The 23,529-nt window shown below is 43.1% G+C and overlaps 1 protein-coding gene across 6 annotated transcripts in view; it reads right to left on the bottom strand.

Annotated features, from left to right (window-relative positions):
• Nucleotides 1-23,529, bottom strand: part of TBL1XR1 (TBL1X/Y related 1) — a 172,433-nt gene that overhangs the window by 142,643 nt on the left and 6,261 nt on the right. The window contains exons 2-3 of one of the 6 annotated variants that reach the window (XM_054039324.1): nt 7,234-7,326; nt 528-707 (exon numbers count right to left, since the gene is read on the bottom strand). The exons of 4 other annotated variants lie outside the window; for them this stretch is intronic. The gene's annotated coding sequence lies outside the window, so the exon portion shown is untranslated. The remainder of the gene's footprint in view (nt 1-527; nt 708-7,233; nt 7,327-23,529) is intronic. One more of the 6 variants, XM_054039323.1, reaches the window with a different exon arrangement.

The following is a 23,529-nucleotide window of genomic DNA, read 5'->3' on the forward strand; positions in this document are numbered from 1 at the left end:
CGATAAAGACATGTTTTGTTGAGTGGGTAACACACTCTTGTAGAGCTGGACAGTGATACAGCAGAGGGTGACTGACTTCTTAACCAGTAGGTCAGATCCCTCTCAGGGAGGGAAATCTATACTTTTATTCTTTTGATCACAGAAGGAAAGGCTGGGAAGACAGCTTCATGGGAGATTATCAGGTATACCATGTAGCCAAACCTGTTAGTGGAGATAACAGACAGCTACAGCCAAGGAATTATATAAAAGGCACAAAATTCTAAATCACAGACAAAGGAAATCTAAGCTTCAAAGGAACTATGGTGATTTACACCATCTGAGGCTCAGACCCTTATTTGGGAATCACAGAGGATGGAGGGGGAATGTCAGTAACTGGGCCTGAAGATCCTGGAGGGCAATGGCACAGAGCCGGTCATCCAATCTAATCTTCGGATGCCTTGGCAGTCTCCTCTTTCCTCCTTGCCCCAGGCTCTGAATCACAGTTCCCCATGAGTACTGTTGCATAACTCAAGTTCCATCCAACCAACCTGATTTTAGTTGGTGCTTCTTTGAAAGTGGAGGGCCATGGCTTCCAAATTAACCCCTGGCCAATATGGATGGAGTAGTTGGCAAGTCTCTTGATTTCAGTGGAGCTGTGCAGATTTAAACCAGCTGAGGATCTGGCCCTGAATCTAGACAGAACTTGCTCTGTTTTCCATGGCAGTGATCTGTGGAAACAGCAAGTTTTATCTTTTACATACTTTTAAATTCTTACTGCTGGCACAACAGTACTATTGGACAGATAGCTTGAGTCAGCTTTCTGCCACAAGGTGTTTGCACTAGTTGACTGACTCAGAGAGCTGCTAAGTATGGCACCTTGCCCACCTTCCTGAGCACTGCACAGCCTGCAAAGGGGCAACACAGCAGTGGGAACTAAAAATGCTGTTTCTAGAAGAGCCCACCTTTGCCACAGTATGCAGAATAATGAGAGTAGACCAGCAGTTTATGTTAGAAATCATACGTTTACTCCCACAATCATACGTTTACTCCCACAAACAAACATTTGCATACTCTTTATTATTTCCTTCAGTTATTTACATGCAAAGCTTAAGGTTCAGACACTTCATAAAATGTAAAAAAAACCTAATTCATGCAAAGCAATTATATTGGGATCTTACACTGAATTAATTGTGGTGTAAATCAATAAAATGGACTGCCAAACAAAAATTAACCCTTAAACAACAATGCTCATCAGCATCCCACTCCCATTCTTATTCCAACCCTTCCGCCCCCTTCCCACTGGTCCCCTAGATACCAGGACAATCTTGTAGTTCAAATCAAACAGAATATGGCCATTTCATTCATTAAAAATCAGTGTCCATTGCCAGAGAGCAACAAAACAAATATGCAGACCAATGTGATTTCCAGTGGTTTTGGACAGGCACCCAGCACATTATGGGTGCTACCTCAACGTACATAAATAAAAAGAAAATTAATAATGACAGAGATTAAGTTAGACTGATTTAGGAATGTAGGTGGATAACCAAGAGCATAGGATTGTTGTTCAGTAGATGGGCCCTAGACAGAGTCAGGAGACCTTTTTTTTTTTTCATTCCCAGCTCTGCCACTGACTTAGCAAGTTACTTCACCTCCGCCTCTGTTTCCCTTTCTGTTTAGAGTGTAAACTCGGTGAGACAGGATCTCTCCCTCCTTAGGTGTTTGTATGGTGCCTAGCACAATGGACCATGATATCGGTTAGGGTCTTTTGGCTCTACAGAAAAGCAAAAAAGAAATAAGAGCTACAGGTTGTAGGGCAGGAGTGGGAAAACTATGGCCTGCAGGCCGCAGCCGGCCCGTCAGACCTTTTAATCCGACCCTCCAGATCCCGCCAGGGAGCGGGGTCGGTGGCTTGCCTGGCTCTGCGCAGCTCCCAGAAACAGTGGCATGTCCCTGCTCCAGCTCCTAGGCGTAGAGGTAGCCAGGGGGCTCCGCACGCTGCCCCACCCCCAAGCACCAGCTCCACAGCTCCCATTGACCGGGAACCGTGGCCAGTGGGGGCAGTGCCTGCGGATGTGACAGCACACGGAGCCGCATAGCCTTACCGCCATATAGGAGCCAAAGCGGGGACATGGCACTGCTTCCGGAAGCTGCTTTAGGTAAGCGCCGCCTGTAGCCTGCACCCCGACCTGCTACTGCGCCCTAACCTCCTGCCCCAGCCCTGATCCACTTCCTGCCCTCTGAACCCCTTGGTCCCAGCCCAGAGCACCCTTCTGTACCTCAAACCCGTCATCCACAGCCCCACCCCAGAGCCCGCACTCCCAGCCGGAGCCCTCACCCCAACCCTCCCTACCCCAACCCCCTTCCCCAGCCTGAACCTCCTCATTTCTGGCCCCACACCAGAGCCAGTACCCCCAGGATCTGGTAATTTTCAATAGTAGAAATACGGAGGTCCCCATTAATGCAATACCCAACATGTTCTTAGCATCAGTGTTGGAAGAACACCAGCATAATAATGATTTCTGTGTTACCACCACTACCCACCCACCCCTCACCCCCCTTTTCTTTTCTTCCCCCCCATCATTCCCAGTCACAGTAATGCTGCTACACACGAACTCCAAGGTTAGTCACAGTTCAGTAAGTGCTTGTGCAAGACGTGTAGGCCAGATAGTGCAGTCTGGAAGGCTGAATGAAGCCTCCAAGCTGCTTGTTGCAGACCAAGGAGCCATAAACAGTGTTGGACTGGCCTACTTGAGAAACTGCCTCTCACCTCCTGCCATACTGCACAACTTGTTAGAAAGGGACACTGAATTAAGAGCCATTATGGTGTTTTGTTTTTTTTTTTGTTTATTTTTTGTTTTTTTACACGCACACACGCACACGAAAAGTAAATCCTATGGTACAATTAAGCTTTAGGGCACTCAAAAGCTAGCCTGCACATCCTCATGTTGTTCATTAAGTGACAGAAAACAACTGTGCTCATCAGAAGTGAAAGAAGTCACACCCTCTTGTTCTCACCGGTGGCATACAATGGTTCAGTCCCCTGAGGGCTGAAAAGCTGTAGCTTAACTAAAGTCATTAAACTCAGGGGCATCTGGATGAAATGTAATGGCCTGGGTGAGATGCAGGTCAGACTAGATCAGAGGTTCCCAAATGGGGGAACATGCAACAAGATTATTTGGGGGGCCCAAGGACCTCCCAGGGTCGAAGACAGCAGGGGGTTCTTTCTGGCCAGGGAAGTGGACAGGGCTCTGTGCGATTGGGCTCAGCTGCCAGGACCAGGTTCCCAACTCCTCTGTCTACCCCACTGCTGCAGCAGCCACCAATTGGCAGATACCCTCCTCTGCTGGGGAAGCCAGCAGGCACTCTGCAAACAGGAAGCTGAAGGCTGACCATGGGAGTACTGCCACCTCCCCTCCCCCACGCCCAGACAGCATTCCCTCTGGACCTCAGTGCAGCTCCAGGGCACAAAGCCTCATCCGCTTCCCCTGCCAGACAGAACCTGAGTAGAAGTGGATGGGGCTGCACTGAAGGGTCGGAGGGGGCCTGTGTCTGGCAGGAGATCTAGTACTCAGGGGCGCAGTCTTGCGCTCCCCTCCCATCCCCAGCCTTTCAGCGCAGCTCCACTCACTTTCCCTGAAAAGGGGTGGGAAGCAAAATGGGCAGGGAGCTGGGTCCAGGCAGCTGAGACTGCCTGACTGTTACAGGAAGCAGAAGGCTTCCTCAACTGTCACCTGGTGGGTACAGCCTCTGTCCCCCAGGGGTATGAGGCACTCCTCTCATCCCCCGACTGGGCACTCCTTCCATCCACCCCTGACCTGGCCTCAGTGAGGGGGACATGTATGGGGCATGAATTTCCAAAGTGGGCACCACAAAACAAGTTTGGGAAACTCTGAACTAGATGATTTGAAATCATAGAATCAAAGGAGTGGAAAGGACTTGGACAGGTCATCTAGTCCAGTCCTCTGCACTCATGGCAGGACTAAGGATTATCTAGACCACCCCTGACAGGTGTTAGTCATTGGAGATTCTTAAGAGCAGGTTAGACAGAGATCCCACAACCTCCCAAGGCAATTTATTCCAGTGGTTAACCACCCTGACAGTTAGGAAGTTTTTAATTTTTACAAGTTTTAGATGTAAAATCGCTACTAACCTTTTTGGTGAAAAACAAACAAAAAACATGGTCCCTTCTGGGAGTCTCTGGCCAGGAGGGATTTTATAGTACTGTACACAGGACAGCTGTTACCCTTCCCTTTATAGTTATGACACCATCCAAAAGAGCAGTCAGCAACCCACAACAAGATGACAACAACTGGAGAGGAATTGGAGTTTCAGCAGTAGGTGCAGGATTCAGTGCAGACCTGAATCAGGACTCAGATTTGCCTCCCTACAGCCAGAATCAATCCCTTTTCACGCTACAGTTCTCTCCCACCTCCATTCCTCAATTGATTTCCCAGGCTCCCTACAGAAACCATCCATCCCACCAATGGCGTAATTTAGATTTGAACAGTTCTATAAAGATTTAAATGAAAGTCAAAATTAATGAGTCCGTTCTTCCAAAATATTTTTGTATAGCATATATACAATGGTGTTAAATCAATCATCAATATAAGGAGAAAATATAAACTTCAACAAAGTCTTCAAAAGGTATTTTGACGTTTTGGAGAAAATAAACTGGAAATGTACATCAAGGTGATGAATACATTAAGTCAAAATTCTTTGTAAAACCAGTCAGTGTTTAAGAACCTCTTCCCTTTCATCCTTATTAGACAATGTTTTGTCGTAATTTGTTAGATATATTCATAAATGTTTGATGAATATTAACTCTTTAAAATAAAAAAATTAGTTTTTTGTTCTATCTTTGAGCATTTGATTATGTCCTAACGAGTGACATCTTGCTATTTTAACTTTCAAATAAATATGCATAAAAACCTACATTAAAAGAATATTAGTCAAAGCATGCAAAAGTTGGGAAATGCCAGAACTAAGGTTGCTTGTGCCAAATTTAAGCAGGGACGACAAAAGACATACTTGACACAGAAGGTCACCAGAATGTTGAACAAGGACAACACAATTATTTTCCCATAGCTTTATTCTTTAAAACAGATTAACTGTTTTGGCTAAAATTTCAAAAAAAAAAAAAAAAAAATTGCCTGAAACAGTCACCCAGCAAGGAAAATTTCAGGCCAAATGGTTAAGGTTTAGTAAAGTTATAAAAGTGAAAACAGGGTTTGATAATGGGCTGTGTGAGGCAACCTTAATGATAGGCAGCACTACCAGCCCGGCCTAAAAATACAGTCTATTATTAAACAGATACAAAACATTGTTTCATTTTCAATTTGTTTTTTGGGTTTTTAGTTTTTGGGGTTAGGTGGGTGTTTTGGTTTTTGTTTTGTTTTTTTGTTTTTTTTTAAATACTTGGTAGAGTCAGGCCCAGAACCAAAAATCCTATATCCAAACCACCCCAAACTTGGAGAGAGTGGGACTCCAAATACAAAGTTTAGTACTGTCCCTTATCACTAAAATATCCTAACATCAGTTCTAAACAACCCCAAACTGTTTTGCAATACAGATCTGGATCTGTAGGTATGGCTTGGGCCCATCTCTAACCATTTCTAATTATTATAGTATTTCCAACGATCACCCAGTATCCTCAGTATGCCTCATGCACCAATTTAACTGTATAATCTGCTGATACTACCATTAGCCTCCACATACTTAAACCTATACCTGTAAAATAAATATTGGCCAGTGGGGGGGACTGATTAAATCAAGGCAATTTAAATCAGTGATTTAAAATCATGGTTTAAGTCACCAAGTGGAAAGTCTAAATTTAAATCATCAATTTTTAATCAACTTTTCCACTTATACTTCAGTTATTTTTTGAAGAAGGGTGCATTCTCATTAGTTGATATAACAAAACATCCTGATTTACAATTCAGTAGAGCCTTTACACTAGATCTGTACATCTTTTTGCTACCTAGGAGGGTACACTATAACTATATACATTTATTTAGCAATTATATAGCTTAATATTTTCAGATTCTTATTAATTGTACATTTTTAGTATGTTAGAAAATAGTGAATGACATATTGCTTATTTACTACATAATTAACTTTTTGCTCATGATTTGTGCTTGTTTAAATTCCATCTTAATATAACTTGACAAAAACATAGCATTTATTTTTATTAAACAAAACATGCCATTAATATACTACATGACTTATTGTGTTATATTTATAAAGCTTGACCTCAAAAGTTAGAATCAGGGGGCAAACCAACTTTCTTGATGTAGAAATGCAGTCTTTAGTTTAAAGATTTTGATAGAGGCTCATGGATTGATTTTTTTCTATATATATATAAATGTTTTAAGAGATTAAAAGTAGTTTAAGACTTAACATAATTTTATATTACATTGAGATTTCATTTAAAACATTTTTAAAAGAAAACAATTTAAGTAATGCCAAAAAAATCTGATTTTTATTTTCCAAAAAAAAAAAAAAAAAAAAAATTTGTTTAATCGCCCAGTTGGCCAATAGTATATGTGCACTGCTCTGTATTATGTAATGAAAAACCCTGACAAAATGTAAAAAGAACAGGAGTACTTGTGGCACCTTAGAGACTAACAGATTTATGAGAGCATAAGCTTTCGTGGACTACAGCCCACTTCTTCGGATGCATCCAAAGAAGTGGGCTGTAGTCCACGAAAGTTTATGCTCTCATAAATCTGTTAGTCTCTAAGGTGCCACAAGTACTCCTGTTCTTTTTGCGGATACAGACTAACACGGCTGCTACTCTGAAACCTGACAAAATGTAGTTTCCTTTTTTTGCTTTTTCTTCCCCCCAACAAGACTGTTCTAAGAGTATGCTGAGTATATAGCCCAACATTTGTAAAATGCTCACCACACAGGATTATCAACAGGACAGGAGGATAGTGGGTAATACTTTATTTAATATGTATGTACAGCACGGCAAGCAATTGATAAACTGGATAGTTGGTGTTATTTCCCTATATTTTGTTAATTTGTATTTGGTTTGGACAACCCTATCTTTTTGTATATTATGTTTGTATTAAAAAATATTTTTAGCATTTCATACACAGATGTCCACAATAGTGGATTACATTATTACAACATATTATTCAGTCTTAATTAAACTCTCTTGTATGTACTAAAAGGATCACATACTACATCTCAAACAGGGATATAGTTTAATCATTTTTCTTACAATCAGATAGAAAAAAAAAAAAAGATCACCTTATGCTATATTTGTATTTGTTCTTTTCGGGAATTTCATTTTTGTGATGGCTCCGTATGTCTTTGGCATTCTTTTTATCAGTTCTCTTCTCTCTAAGGTATGTACATAATTAAGTCAACAGTAATGCAATGTACAATTTTCAGCCAACAGCACAGCCTGGGAAGAGGCAGTTAATGATAATTCATCTGCAAATTTAGGTTAGCTATTTCTCTGTTATTCTGATATTCTACTTAACATGAAGTATTTGTATAAGAACAGTTTCTGTAATTTTATACAAATGACAGCAAAGCCCTGATTCTTCAATGAGCTCTGTGTGAGTGAACCCACAGCCCCACACAGAGCTCCACTGAAGTCCATGTAAAGCAATTTGTAAAGCAACTTGCAGGACTGAGGTTTAAGGTAGTCTGACGTACAAAGAAACACACAGTACTACAAGATGCTAGAAATAATTCTAGGATATTGTATTGCACCATTTGTGAAACTGTATGTGATCATAATTAAAGTTCATTTAGTGCATACACACAAGGAATGTCCTCTGATGTTTGTGGCTGGATGGTTGTTTTTAAAGAAAATGCCATTGTCTGGAACTCTACACCAAGGCTCCACCATAACACCGTATCCCATAAATCGCACAACATCCACAGAAGCGAACCTTTCCTCTACAAACCTTAGAAGGCATGATTTGACCCAGAAATAGGACTCACTGAGGAATGCCTCAAATAGGTGCTATATAAAAAAATATGGCAGCTCAGTCAGCAAGAGGGGCGGCCCACTTGATGAATTAAGGCCTTATAACCTGGCTGGTGTGGTGCTGCGGAAGGGAGCTAGGGTGTACGCCTACTGGCCGACATCTTCATTGGAAGGAAGGGGGCCAAATGACAAGTGGGGGCCTTCTGGTCTCTAACAGTATGTCTACACAGCATTTTGGACCAAGCGGGAGTGAGCGTCCCAGCTTGGTCCATAGACTCAGGCTAGCAGGGCTGATGCTAGTGTTCTAGAAATAGCTGTATGGACAGTACTTTGAAGTTGCGGCTCGGGCTGGAGCTGAGGCTCTGAAGCCCACCCCCTCTTCCTAGGTTTCAGAGCCTGAGCCACAACTTCAAAGCACTGTCTACACAGCTATTTCTATTGCACTAGCCCAAGCTCTGCTAGCCTCAGTCTATTGACCAGGACTGGAAGGCTATGGGCTAGGTGGACATACCTCTACTGGCTTCCTGTCTCATCAGGTCAGGGCTGTCCTGGCTCTCTGCTCTCCCAGCATGTCTTCACTACAGAGTTAGTTGGAGTAATTGGCACCTGGGTGCAAGCAGCTACGTTGCAGAGACCTACCCACGTTATTGTGTCCCCACAGGTGCTGCACTTCTCCAGTATGTCACTAGGACTCCTTGGAGCATATGCCATGGATCTTTGTACTGCAGTAAGCCGAGTCGCTCTAAGATTCCATCCCAGTGAATTGGGAGAACTTGTGTGCTCATGACAGACAGGAGAGTTGTGGGAAGGCACTAGAGAGTCATCAGCAGTTGAATAATTTAGCCTGCGTCGTCACTGCAAGTTAGCAGTCCAAGTGAAAGTTGAACTTGGACTCTAAACCAACCCCTCAGCTGTGCCCAGGTTGAAAGCACCACTTAACTCAAGTGAGAGGTTTGCACATGTGAATGGAGGGGGGCTGGTGCAACACCCAAGTAAGAACTCAGGCTAATTCTGTAGTGAAGACAGATTCCCAACAGGACTTCTGTGTCAGGGAGAGGGAAAGCCTGAATGGTACAGGTTGAAGGGGCATTATCTCAAACATCCTTTCTGGAGCCCATTTTCCTAGGAGTCTTGGTGCCTTTTCCAGTGGCTTTGGGATGGTGGGAAGGAGAAATCTTCTCGCCTTTGGGGCACTACTCAATCCACCCCACCTCAACCCCACAGTAAAGGATCTGCAGACCTGAAAACTGATTTCCATTTGACCCAGCTTATGAGCCTTTCAAAATTATGAAAAGCCTCTTCCACTTCTCTGGAGTGTCACTAAGCAGCAAACTTCCCAATAGAGTATATTAAATGGTGCACAATTGCTGCTCACTTTGTCTGGGTAGCCACATGACATGTATATAAAGTGCAGCTTTCCCTAGCTGAACATTTTAAGCCAGATCCAGAGCATATTGCAGTTATTCAAGATAGGCCCTTTACAAGAGTAGGCACCAATCCTGCACCACATATACAGGCTTAACTTTCATATTATGCACATGGGAAAACGTGTGCAGAACTGAGGTATTAGCACTAATTATCTTGTTCCAAAATTAGCACCTATGCTTAGATAGCAATTTTCATAGGCTCGCAGCTTGGTCAAATAAAACCAATGTTTACCAGACTACACAACTCCATCTACTTTTTTACATTACAACTCTCCAACAATCTTCTTGGCTAGGGCACTGCTCTGCCAAATTTCAACAAAAGAGATAGTTAAAAAAAACCTTAACAGCAATCTTTTTTCTATTCTACTGAAATAAACACACTTACACACCCTATCCCCACAAAAAAAAATTATTTTTTTTTAATTCATCTTTGGACAGAGACAAAGCCTGGAAAATTGCAGCCCCAAATATGAAAGTTTCATAAGAAACTGAAAATGGGATGCTGCCTTTCTTGTTATAATATGGTATGGGAGCTCTAAAATCATGGTAAACCCAATTCCTCCCCCCCCCCCCCCCCACACACACACACACCCAATAATGTCAGTTGTCCTAATGTTAAGACCAGAGGTTCTAGAGAATTTTTAGTTGGGTCAATTAGTATCCCCATGAAAAATATCCCAGCCCCCTAGAGAAGTCTGTCAGAAGAATGTGAAGATACATCTGAAAGGAAAAAGGGCTTCATTAAGGTCTCTGAAATATCTTAGAGGCCAAGGATCATGTGCACAAGTGATATTTTTAACCACTAACGAAGTTCTTAAAAAAAAAATTAAAAATAGATCAAGCAAAAATGCTATGTAGATTATGTTCAGAATAAGGTACATGCTTCAGTACTTTCTGGTATACATCTATATATGGTACAATAATATGTATTTTTAAAAGAAATTCTCCCGTAATTCAAAAACTCCTGAAGAGATTTTCCTTAAACTGTTTAAAAAAACAGAATGAACCCTAACTTCATCATCAAGCAGGAATAGAAATTTTTAGCCCAAAAGATGAAATGTGAAAACAGGGTGTTATAAATCTCTAGTAAAGCAGGCACAAGCAGGCAAACTATACACATGCACAAAGGTCAGTTACGGTGTTGGGTTTGTTTTTTCCCCCCAAAGACCATGATTTGCCTTCTAGAACCTTTCTATACTGCCAGAAGTTGCATGGTGGGAAACTGTCTTATAACACAGTAGTGCCTTGTCTTATATTAATTTTCATGCAAGATGTACACTTTCATGACAAGGCTTGCAAAATTCTATCTGCCCCAGGCCATGTATCTCTCTGACAGGCAAGTAAAATACCATTAGATATTTCATTATCAAGAATCATAGTGAAGGGCACACATGAACATTTTGTGCCTGGGCTTGTAAATTTTCATAGCTATTTTGCCAGGCACATAAACACAAAAGTGACTCTTATATCTTGCTTGTGAATACCAGACCAAACTGTGGTATAACCATGTTACTAAATCTTGTTTCAGGAACATGATTATACTGCCATTTAGTCACAGCTACACAGGCAAGCCCAAACAGTCAGGATACCATCACGTTGTGACATGATCACCAGACACGGGAATTTTGGAAGAAACTGTCTTCAATTCTAACTGACCCGGTCCTACAAGGTCTTACGAATGTAACTGTATGCATGTACATATGCTTAGTAGTCCTGCTGACTTCAACCGGGTCATTCACAGTGCAGAAATTAAAACACAGTAGGCAAGTCTGTGCAGACTCAGGTCCCAAATTTTGTCCAACTTGGAGGAAAAAAATCCTATCAGACTGTAAACCCAGCATGGAAAATATCAACATGAAAGGAATATTTTTGCCTAAGCTATGAACTCAGAGTTAGCGAAGGTTGAAAAATAAAATTAAAACTACTTTGCACTTCTAGAGAGCCTTTCATCTAAAGAAGATCTCAGAGCACTTTATAAACATGGCCTCAAAAATCCCTGTGAAGTAGAAGATCAGTTTTGCATGGGTAAAGTTGTTAATCATTCACCAAAAATCACACAGTAGCAGAGCACAGGGTAAAACCCAGGGATCCTGACTCCTAGCCCCCAGCCCTAACCAGGGGGCAGTACTTCATTTTCTGTATGGAAACTCTTTACTGCAGTAAAAAAAAGTTAACACAGCATCTTAGCATATATATTAGTCTCAAAATAGGAATTCTAGAAGATGTTTGAGTTCTCTAGAGTTCCAAGGACATACAATGTTGCTGCAATGGAGATGTGGAAGCTTATGGAAAGCTGCAGAAATAATTTCTAATGACAGCAGTGGGGATTAACACTGAACTGCAAGATAATTCCATGGGCCCTTCCTTCGGTGCTCTTCAAAAACTGCAAGTTATTCTCTTTAAACAGTTCCTGAAAAGAGATTGTCTAGGCAAACAGCATTGGTGCAAAAAAAGCTGAAATCCTTAAATGATGACTCATCTATTTATGTTCAGTAATTCTATAATAACTGCATTAAGAATCCAAAAAACTTACTGTTGGTGCTGTAATGAAACTACAATAATATTTTACAACTTATCTATAAGCCACCAAAAGAAGTCATTTAACAGTCGACTATAGCGGCTGCTCACAAAGGTGCAGATTTCTCAGCTGAAGGCACGTCAACATGAAGTCAACAGAGCTATGATAATTTACACCAACTGAGGATCCATATCTTTCCAAGCATCCTAATAATACACAGTACAGAGCTGTCACAATTTAGAGCGCATTGGTGAATGCTATAAAACATACTGGAAGCATCCATGTTTAATAATTCAGACTTAAAATATTTTGGGGTGGCTGGGGGAGAACACTATATGTCTCAACCCAGATTGTAGACGAATGACCTGAAAAATGTTATTCTAAGGGCTTGTCTACACTTACAGCACTGCAGCTGTGCTACTGTAGTGCTTGCTGAAGACATTTCTTATGCCGAGGAGAGCTTCTCTCATCAGCATAGGTACGCCACCTCCCAAAGAAGCACTAGCTATGTCGACAGGAGAAGCCCTCCCATCTACACTAGGGGTTAGGTTGGTATAACTACATCGCTCAGCAAATCCATATCCCTGAGTGATGTAGTTATAATGAGATAGCCTTGGTCTACACTACAAACCTTAGAGTCAAAAACATTGAGTCAGACAAATAAATTAAACTATGTTTGGCAATAGTAAGGGCATGTCTACTCTGCAAAATTATGTCAATCTTGACATACAGCCACCACAGTTAAATTGCTTGTGTGCACACACACTTGGCTCCTTGGGTCAGTGGTGCGTGTCCTCACCAGGAGCGCTTGTATCGATGGTATTGTCCTTGTGGGGCATTGTGGAACAGCTCTTGAAAGCCAGTAATAGTCAGCGTAAGCAACACAGTGTCTACACTGATACTGCATCGACCTAATTACATCAAGTATCACTCTACGCCACTTGGGGAGGTGATGTTACTAAATCAGCATAGAGGGACTTGTGTCGGCAGAAGTCAAGTTTATGTGAACACACTTCCATGGCTAGGTTGATGAAAGGCAGCTTAGATAACCTAACCCTTTAGTATAGGCCAGGCCTCAGAAATGGAAAAAACAAAATAAAATTACTCCCAGGCAGCGGATCCAATCTTTCAGTTCTTACTCAGGCAAAACTCCCATCAATTCCAATGGGATTTCTCACCTGAATACGACTGTCTATTTACACCCAGAGATTTTACATGCCAAGTTTCTACATTATATACTCCTGAATATGAAAATTTGTAAGTGGCAAGAGCGTGGTATTGCAATAACAGTAATCTATGTCAAGTCTACGACTTTTAGGTTATGTGTTGACAATGTCTCTGCACCAGAGAGCTTACAATCATATTTTGAGTACGTTCAAGTAAAAACCATTTTTACTGCCTTCTGTCAAAGTACATCTTATTTTCTCTCCTGTGATGCTTGTGTACATTTCAGAGAAAGGGCACACACGCATTAGCAGAAAGATTTTGCTGGGTTTATGACGTATCAATTTTCCCTCATTTTATTTTCTTTAGTTCCTGAACAACTACTCCACCAAATCAGTAATGGTCACTTTCTAGAGATTAAATATTAAGCAGAGTATTTCAGGCATTACTGCAGTTCCTGGACACAGTTAGACCGTAGGCTCTTTAGAGACTATCCTCCAACATTATAGCTGCAATTCCACAAATTGATCTGTGCTGGTAGAGGCCCGTACTAAAGGAGTCTGTTTACAGACTTCAGTTTCCATGATCAAGGTCTACAACACTTAGAACAATGAGGCACCAATCCTGATTGTGGCTTCTAGATACTACCATAATAGAAACTAGGTGAGACGATGACTGAATTCATTATGGATGACTTCACTTTTGTTGCTTTAAGTCAGAACCTGAATGTCACTTCTTATAAACAACCCTTATGCTAAAAAGCATGGGACTAAACTGCTCAAAACAGAAAAACACCAAAAGGTTTTCATTTAATCCAGTGCAGCTTTTGAAATTCCTACTAAGGGCCCAAGCTATCTCCCATTAAAGTCCCCTGTTGACTTTAATTGGAGTTGGATCAACCCTTAGTGCCTGAAGGCAAGTTTATTTTTATTAAATAAAAGACACTGCCAAAAGTTGCCAACTCTGTTTCCTTTCATAGCTGCCCCCCTCCAGATCTTACTCTCTGCAACACAGGCTGCTGAATGAAACTTACTCATGTCTCCAGTAAGTTTCACTCTGCAACACACAATGAAATTGAACAGCGTGACACAGTGCAGGAAGAATGCCCAATTTTGCTGTCTTCACACACAGCAAAATTCCTATTGATTCAAAGACTGCACAAGATCGCTTCCACATGCGTAAGTTGGACTGGGGAAGAGAGGGCAGATAAGTTCGGGGAAGGAGAGAAGACAGAAAGAGTAGAGCAGAGAAACCATAAAACAGAAAACAGAGAATAGGGTGAGAGGACTGTTTTGGCTTAAGAGTGTCAAATAACATAAAGGCTTTCCCTGGCCATTTTTGTAACAAAGAAAGACAGGAAAGACAAAATGAGAACAGGAAATCAGAGAATTGAGGGGGGGGGGGTGAATGAGGTGGAGGAAAGGAACAGAAAGAAATGTGAAATGCCACGAGAGCCATGGAAGTTGTAGGTCTACATAAGAACAACAACATAAGAATGGCCATACTGGGTCAGACCAAAGGTCCATCTAGCCCAGTATCCTGTCTACTGACAGTGGCCAATGCCCGGTGTCCCAGAGGGAGTGAACCTAACAGGTAATGATCAAGTGATCTCTCTCCTGCCATCCATGTCCACCCTCTGACAGACAGAGGGTAGGGACACCATTCCTTACCCATCCTGGCTAATGGGCATTAATGGACTTAACTTCCATGAATGTATCTAGTTCTCTTTTAAACCCTGTTACAGTCCTAGCCTTCACAACCTCCTCAGGCAAGGAGTTCTACAGGTTGACTGTGCGCTGTGTGAAGAAGAACTTCCTTTTATTTGTTTTAAACCTGCTGCCCATTAATTTCATTTGGTGGCCCCTAGTTCTTATATTATGGGAATAAGTAAATAACTTTTTCTTATTCACTTTCTCCACACCATTCATGATTCTATGTACCTCTACCATATCCCCCCCGTTAGTCTCCTCTTTTCCAAGCTGAAAAGTCCTAGCCTCTTTAATCTCTCCTCATATGGGAAGTCTATTAACTTCATTTTATTTATTCATGTGACAGCAAACAATAGAAAGCTCACTACTGGCAGATGGCAAATGGAGGTGAGTTTTGGGGAGAGAGAAATGAAAAACACAACTACATTTTGCCACAATGTTATTGGTGGGCATGTAATGGGTTTGTTTGGGGTTTGTTTGTTTTGGGGGGGGAGGGGCAGGGAAATGGGGGGTAGTGTTAATCAGCACAGGAGTAGGTATATATCTTTCTGAAGGGAAAAAAAAACTTTAAAGCTTAATACGAGAGTCTAGATTCTCCTGGAATAAGCAATGTGCGCACAGAAATGGGTGTGTTTCGAAACACAAAACATTACACTGACAGGCTTTTGCCATTTACACTACTGTCAAAGCAAGTAAAGTGCAAGTCATTTTCATTCAGCCTCTCCAAATCAAATTGCCAAAGTGCTGTCTCTCTCTTTTGTACTCTGAAAAACACCAACGACCTATTCCAAAATGCAGTAATTAGACATGGAAAAGGGGTGGGGAGCTCCACTGAGCATGCTAATAAATGCATACACAAACAGGATTTTACAGATTCCAATGACATGCCTGCAAGTTTTTCAGTTCTTCAGTGGGTCCAGCTAAAGATTGGCCCTTAATGTTAACAGTTTTGGTAACTTAAAATGACAAAAAGCAAAACATCTCAGCCCATGTAACAGAAGCACTAGTACTAACAGATATCGGATACGCTAGGTGACATACCAGTTCAGTCTCTGGTATGGAGCCATAGTATTAAAAGAGTTAGTCACAAAGTGGATAATATATTTATAAATTATTGCCCCCTCCCTATTTTTCATCTAATTTGTTTTCAATCTATTGACAAGCCCTAGTCAATATAAATAACATCCAGAAAGTTACTTTTTTTTTTTTTTTTTTACTTCATACTCCTGAGCAATCAGCATGCCTCTCTCTCGTGTGATGCCCAACCGATACTGATCAGACCAGGACCTCAGGATAACACTGCTTGCTTAACATTTGTCCCCTCCTGTTTTAAACTCAAGAATATTCAGTGGAAATAGCTAGTAATGTCCACCTGACCCACCCAGGGAGGGTGGGTTTGTTTGCCTTTGGGGCATGTAATAAGGCCTATCTATTCACCCAGAAGATAGAATCGTAGGATGACAGGACTGGAAGGGACCTCAAAGGTCATCTAGTCCAGTTCCCTGCACTCATGGCAGGACTAAATATTATCTAGACCATCCCTGACAGGTGTTTGTCTAACCTGCTCTTAAAAAACCTCCAATGATGGAGATTCCACAACCTCCCTAGGCAATTTATTCCAGTGCTTAACCACCCTGACAGGAAGTTTTTCCTAATGTTCAGCCTAAACCTCCCTTGCTGCAATTTAAGCCTATTGCTTCTTGTCCTATCCTCAGAGGTTAAAGAGAACAATTTTTCCTCCCTCCTCCTTGTAACAACCTTTTATGTACTTGAAGATGAAAAGTGGATGTTATTTATGGTGCATGGAAAGCTCAATTGGGCTGTTGAATGGTCTGAGTAGGCAAGGTTTTTTTGATGGTGGGGAGTCTTTGAGAGCCTAAGGGTATGTCTACACTACGGGATTAATCCGAATTTAGATAATTCGGATTTGAGAAACAGGTTGTATAAAGTCGAAATGAGTGCGGCCACACTAGCACAGTAATTCGGTGGTGTGCGTCCAAGTACCGGGGCTAGCGTCGATTTCTGCACCGTTGCACTGTGGGTAGCAATTCCATAGCTATCCCATAGTTCCCGCAGTCTCCCGCGCCCATTGGGATTGTGGGTTAAGATCCCAGTGCCTGATGGGACAAAAAACATCGTCGCAGGTGGTTCTGGGTACAGCCTCACTTCCTCCCTCCCTCCCTGCATGAAAGCAACGGACGGCAGACAACCATTTTCGCGCCTTTTTTCCTGGGTGGGTGAACACTGCAGACTCCATAGCACTGCAAGCATGGAGCCCACTGAGGTCAAGACAGCACTCATGAATATTGCAAACACCTCGCGCGTTCTCGTGGAGTTTATGCTCAGCCAGGACCAGAAAAACAAGGAGAGGAGGCAGCGGCAGCGCAGCGACAAGCATGATGAGGACATGGACACGGACACGGACACAGAATTCAGTGAAACCACAGGCCCCGGTGCTTTGGAGATCATGTTGTTAATGGGGCAGATTCTATCCATGGAACGCCAATTCTGGGCAAGGGAAACAAGCACAGACTGGTGGGACCGCATAGTGTTGCAGGTCTGGGACGATTCCCAGTGGCTGCGGAACTTTCGTAAGGGCACTTTCATGGAACTTTGTGACTTGCTGTCCCCTGCCCTGAAACGCCAGAATACCAAGATGAGAGCAGCCCTCACAGTTGAGAAGCGCGTGGCGATAGCCCTGTGGAAGCTTGCAACGCCAGACAGCTACCGGTCAGTCGGGAATCAATTTGGAGTGGGCAAATCTACTGTGGGGGCTGCTGTGATGCAAGTAGCCAAAGCAATCACTCAGGTGCTGCTACGAAAGTTAGTGACTCTGGGAAATGTGCAGGCTATAGTGGATGGTTTTGCTGCAATGGGATTCCCTAACTGTGGTGGGGCAATAGACGGAACCCATATCCCTATCTTGGCACCGGAGCACCAAGCCACCGAGTACATAAACCGCAAGGGGTACTTTTCAATGGTGCTGCAAGCACTTGTGGATCACAAGGGACGTTTCACCAACATCAACGTGGGCTGGGCGGGAAGGGTTCATGACGCTCGCGTCTTCAGGAACACTACTCTGTTTAAAGGGCTGCAGCAAGGGACTTTATTTTCTGGTCCGGAAAGTAACCGTTGGGGATGTTGAAATGCCCATAGTTATTCTTGGGGACCCAGCCTACCCCTTAATGCCATGGCTTATGAAGCCGTACACAGGCAACCTGGACAGGAGTCAGGAGCTGTTTAACTACAGGCTAAGCAAGTGCAGAATGGTGGTAGAATGTGCATTTGGCCGTTTAAAAGGTCGCTGGCGTTCATTATTGACTCACTCTGACCTCAGCCAAAGAAATCTCCCCATTGTTATTTCTGCTTGCTGTGTGCTCCACAATCTCTGTGAAAGTAAGGGGGAGACCTTTATGGCGGGGTGGGAGGCTGAGGCAAATCGCCTGGCTGCTGATTACGCGCAGCCAGACACCAGGGCGATTAGAAGATCACACCATGAAGCGCTGTGCATCAGAGAAGCTTTGAAAACCAGTTTCATGGCTGGCCAGGCTACCGTGTGAAATATCTGTTGGTTTCTCCTTCATGAAAACCCTCCCCCTTTACTGACTGATTTTCTGTAAGGAACCCACCCTGCCCCTTCCCCCATCTTTCTTTCAAACCAAATAAAGTCACTATCATTTAAAAATCATTTATTCTTTATTAATAGATTAGAAAAAGAGGGAGGGAACCCGGGTGGTATTTGGGAGGAGGATTGCTGGGAAGGAAAAAGCCACAAAGAAAAGGTTAAAAAAATGACAGCCTTTTGCTTGGGCTGTCTACTGGGGTGGAATGGGAAGGTGTACGGAGCCTCCCCCTCCGCGTTCTTACACGTCTGGGTGAGGAGGATACGGAACATGGGGAGGGGGGAGGGTGGAACAGGGGCTGAAGCGGCAGTCTGTTTTCCAGCAGCCGTTCCTGAACCTCCACCAGACGCCGGAGCAGCCCCAGCGTTGCATCCTTCATCCTCTGGTCTTCCTGCCGCCATCTCTCATCTCGATCGTCTCTCCTCTCCTCGCATTGGTCCCTCCTCTCCTCACGTTGGTCCCTCCTCTCCTCACGTTCACTGACTTCTTTCCTATACTTTGAAACTGTTTCCTTCCACTCATTCAGATGAGCTCTGTCACTCCTGCTGGATTGCATAATTTCAGAAAACATGTCCTCCCGCGTCTTCTTCTTACGACGCCTTATCTGTGATAACCTTCGGGATGGAGGAGGGAGGCTTGAGGAATGTGCAGCTGCTGTAGGGACGGGAAAAAAGAGAGAATTGTTTTAAAAGCTACATTTTGCAGAACAATGCTTATACTCTTTCACGGTGACCAACACTGTTCACATTACATAGCACATGTGATTTCTGTGCAAGGTCGCATTTTGCCTCTTAATGCTGAGTGCCTGTGGCTTTGCTGCTAGAGATCACAGGTCTGGGCAACAGAATTCGGCTTGCATGCGGCCATGGTAAGCTTCTGCGCCGTGCTTTCCCACATACCAAGCATAGCTTGTAGAGTGCTGCAGAAGCCTGGCCAATCAGCCAGTTTGGGGGGGGGGGGGCAGTGTGGTGGGGCTTGTCTGGGCCCCTTCAGGCAAGTAGAGTGCTGCGGTTTTTCTGTTAACATTCAGCAGCACCAGAAAACAAACTAACCCCCCCCCCCCCCCGCCATGAATTCTCTGGGATGATCACGGTACCCCTCCCCCCACCGCGTGGCTGGTATCAGGGAAGATCCCTGCAGGCACCAAACTACCCCCCCCCCCCGCCGCCGCCGACCCCCCCCCCCCTCGCCATGAATTCTCTGGGATGATCACGGTACCCTCCCCCCACCGCGTGGCTGGTAACAGGGAAGATCCCTGCTAGCCAAACGCGAAAAACTCAGGGCCAATTTCCCATCTGCGCTTGGCTAACTGCAGGGAAGGATTTATTTTCCGCCACAGGCAAACAGCCCAGTAGGAACGGCCACCTCTGTCCCCTTAATTAAGTTCCCGTATTTCAACCAGGTTACCAGGAGTGATATCACTCTCCTGAGGATTACACAACAAGATAAAGAACGGATGTTGCTTGAATGCCAGCAAACACCGGGACCATACGCTGCCAGGCTTTGTCAGGCAATGATACCAGATTACTTGCTGCAAGCATGGCGTGGTCAAGTGTCCTACCATGGAGGAGGGAATAAGGATGCACTGCCCAGAAACCTTCTGGCAAGGCTTTCGGAGTACCTCCAGGAGAGCTTCATGGAGATGTCCCTGGAGGATTTCCGCTCCATCCCCATACACGTTAACAGACTTTTCCAGTAGCTACAGACTTTTCCAGTAGCTGAACTGACCGCGAATGCAAAGTCAGGCAAAGTAATCATTAAAAACCGTTTGCTTTTAAAACAAGTTTTATATTTTAAAAGGTAAACTCACCTGAGGTCCCTTCCATGGGGTCAGAGTCTTGGGTACTGGCTTGGGAGGCTTGGGAGGGTACTTCAGTCAGGGTGATAAAAAGATCCTGGCTGTTGGGGAGAATGGAGTGCTGTGTACTCTCTGCAAGCTCCTCCTCCTCCTCCTCCTCTACCCCATCGGCAGAATCCTCAGGCGTCGAGACTATCCCCGACCCAGAATCCACGAACAAAGGTGGGGTAGTGGTGGCAGCCCCCCCTAGAATTGCATGCAGCTCGGCGTAGTAGCGGCATGTCCGCGGCTCTGACCCGGAGCGACCGTTTGCCTCCTTTGTTTTTTGATAGGCTTGTCTGAGCTCCTTGACCTTCACGCGGCACTGCTCAGAGTCCCTATTGTGGCCTCTCTCCATCATGCCCTTGGAAATTTTTTCAAAAGTTTTTGCATTTCGTCTTTTAGAACGAAGTTCTGCAAGCACTGAATCCTCTCCCCATACAGCGATCAGATCCAGTACCTCCCTCACGGTCCATGCTGGTGCTCTTTTTCGATTATCAGCCTGCATGGTTACCTGTGCTGATGAGGTATCTGTGGTCACCTGTGCTCTCCACGCTGGGCAAACAGGAAATGAAGTTCAAATGTTCGCGGGGCTTTTCCTGTCTACCTGGCCAGTGCATCCGAGTTCGGATTGCTGTCCAGAGCGGTCACAATGATGCACTGTGGGATAGCTCCCGGAGGCCAATACCATCGAATTGCGGCCACACTAACCCTAATTCGAATTGCTAAAATCGATTTTGGCGCTACTCCGCTCGTTGGGGTGGAGTACAGAAATCGATTTAAAGGGCCCTTTACATCGAATTAAATGGCGTCGTTGTGTGGACGGTTACAGGGTTAATTCGAATTAAAGCTGATAAATCCGAATTAAAGTCGTAGTGTAGACCAGGCCTAAGATATAATGAATACAGCATGTACAGAGTAAGAAAGCTCTGAGAACTTTGCATAGGTACTTGATGAACTGGAATAAACAAACCTTATAAAAATAACCTAGTATGGGGAGACACTGGAAGAACCTATTAACATGGATTTTGCCAACATGAAGCACATAAATGCAAGGATATTTCCAGTAAGGAACCAAAGACCTTTTACAATCTACACAAGTAGCAGATGCAATAATGAAAAGACAAAGGTGGGTTCTACAACTCACCCATTTACAGGCAAATATTTCCAATAATGGCGAGTGTCCTTGAAATAACATAAACCAACAATTTTAATCTTTACATTTAGCAGCAGATCTCTTTTTCTGCCACATCAAAGCCTATCTAAAATTGCTTGGTGGGCAATTTCTTTGGAATTTATAGCCTGAGTGGTATTTCACTGTAAAACATTGAGGTTATGTTGCTATAAACTCTTTCTGCTTACACAGTGCAATGAATTCAGAATTGAAACAAGAAATATCAAACAATTGCTACATGTAGGTAGGTTAACTACACACCTAAAATGAAATGAGAATCAAGTGCTATCTCTACACAATTAGCCTTTTCAAATCAAGGTGCAGCCTGTTTCTCTAATCCATATCAGGGTGTTATATTAGCAGTTAGAAACAACTAATGTGTTGCTACCAAATATATGTTGTTACCATAACTTGTTTGGCAAGCTGTTTATTAACGCTGATGTCAAATGTTTCTCTGACTTTTGCATTATCTACACCTGTGCAGTGAATTAAAAAAAAAAAAAAATTAAAAGTCACTGCAGTATTAAATTTGAAAATACACTCTGAAAATTAGGATGTGAAAGGTTCTTGCAGATCACCACATCAAGCTCTGTATTTCTGTAAAGGACATTCCAATTAAAATCTAGGTTTAAGAGCTTTTATTTAGGGATGTGTGTTTATGTTAAGACTCCCAGCAGGAACTTCTGCAATAGAATAAGAATGTTGACATCCATGCAAAAATTAGCTATGATTCATTGTTTAATAGTAGTAGTCTCTGTACAAAACACTGCAGACTGAAGGATTTATTGCCAAATGGAGAGCCACCAATACTTCCTTTAACCTCATATGGGACAAATAATGCTCAAGAACATCTAAACCTAATTTTTGCCACTGACCTTTACCGCCCACACACCTAGACAGGAAAAATAAATAAAAAAATTCATGCAGCATCAAAACTAAATCCTCCCAAGCATTTTTGGTTAAACCTCAAATAGAGAGTCGTCTTCTTAGCTGAGCAAATTTGGAATGTGGATTGGTATGAAAGATGGAGGCACATCTTTGCACCAATTTGTATTTTGGTGTAGGAATTTCATATCACTCAGAGGTGAGCCAACTGAATCCCCACTGAAAGTCAATGACAAAATGCATTTGCTCCAATAGGAGCAGAGGCTAGGCCAACATTAAAAAAAAAAAATCCTACCTTTGATATCTATTTGTACAGGAAAACAAATACTTTTAGAAATCATCCTGATATACAAACCTTGATTGGCTCCTCCAAAATGAGGGACAAAAGGTAACATCTGCAATTTCACTCCTCGGTTAGGCCACCCAGCATCATTCCGGCTCTAAGTGCCCTTCAACACAGTCCCTCAACTTTCCCTGCCCAACTCTTCCTTTTGAGCCACTGGGGTGTTGACATTCACCTCAAGTGTGTCTGTGTTTGCAAGAATCCCCAGCTCACTAGATTTGGGGGTGGTAGGTTGCCCATCTGAAGAACGTGAACTTTAACACTGCCTGTTTGAATGTCAAGAGAACACAACATATTCAAAAAGTTAAATTTAGGGCCTCTCAAGGCTGACGTCAACAGTTTTCGTGTCGGGCACAGTACTTAGCACCACTCACTCTTCAACAGTAAAAATTTGACCCATTAACTTCTCCCCTTCAATAAGCCTCCAAAAATATACTGTGCTATGTAGTTTCGAGCCATTGCCAACAAACAATGCAACTGCATATGTAAAAGAAAAAAAAAGTTTCCATAATCAGTTTGATAGTTTTAATTCATAAAATCTACAATGGTGTAATGTCAGTGGGAGTTCAACATGAGCTTTAAATGCAACTTACACTACTGGGGAGGCGATTAAATCACTCTGCAGCCCCACCAATGGGTTAAAAGCAGCACTAGCATCAGCTGCAAAAACAGCTGCTTGCCTGCCTCGCCAGAGGGGGTGGGGAAGCCTAATACACAGCAGACCAACTAAAATGTCTAGCAATGCAGTTCCAGCTATCCAAAGAAATATTCCAAAATGCTTGCTTATGGCAGACAGGTTATTTGGAGTTTCTCCGTAACATAGTACATAGAAAAAGAGGCTGAACTGGATTTTGGATCATAAAAGCAGCAAAACAAACAAGACACCCAGGATGTTCTGTGGATTATTCTGAACTTTTACTGCTAG

Source organism: Malaclemys terrapin, chromosome 9 (genome assembly GCF_027887155.1).
Source record: "Malaclemys terrapin pileata isolate rMalTer1 chromosome 9, rMalTer1.hap1, whole genome shotgun sequence".
Classification (NCBI taxonomy): domain Eukaryota; kingdom Metazoa; phylum Chordata; order Testudines; family Emydidae; genus Malaclemys; species Malaclemys terrapin.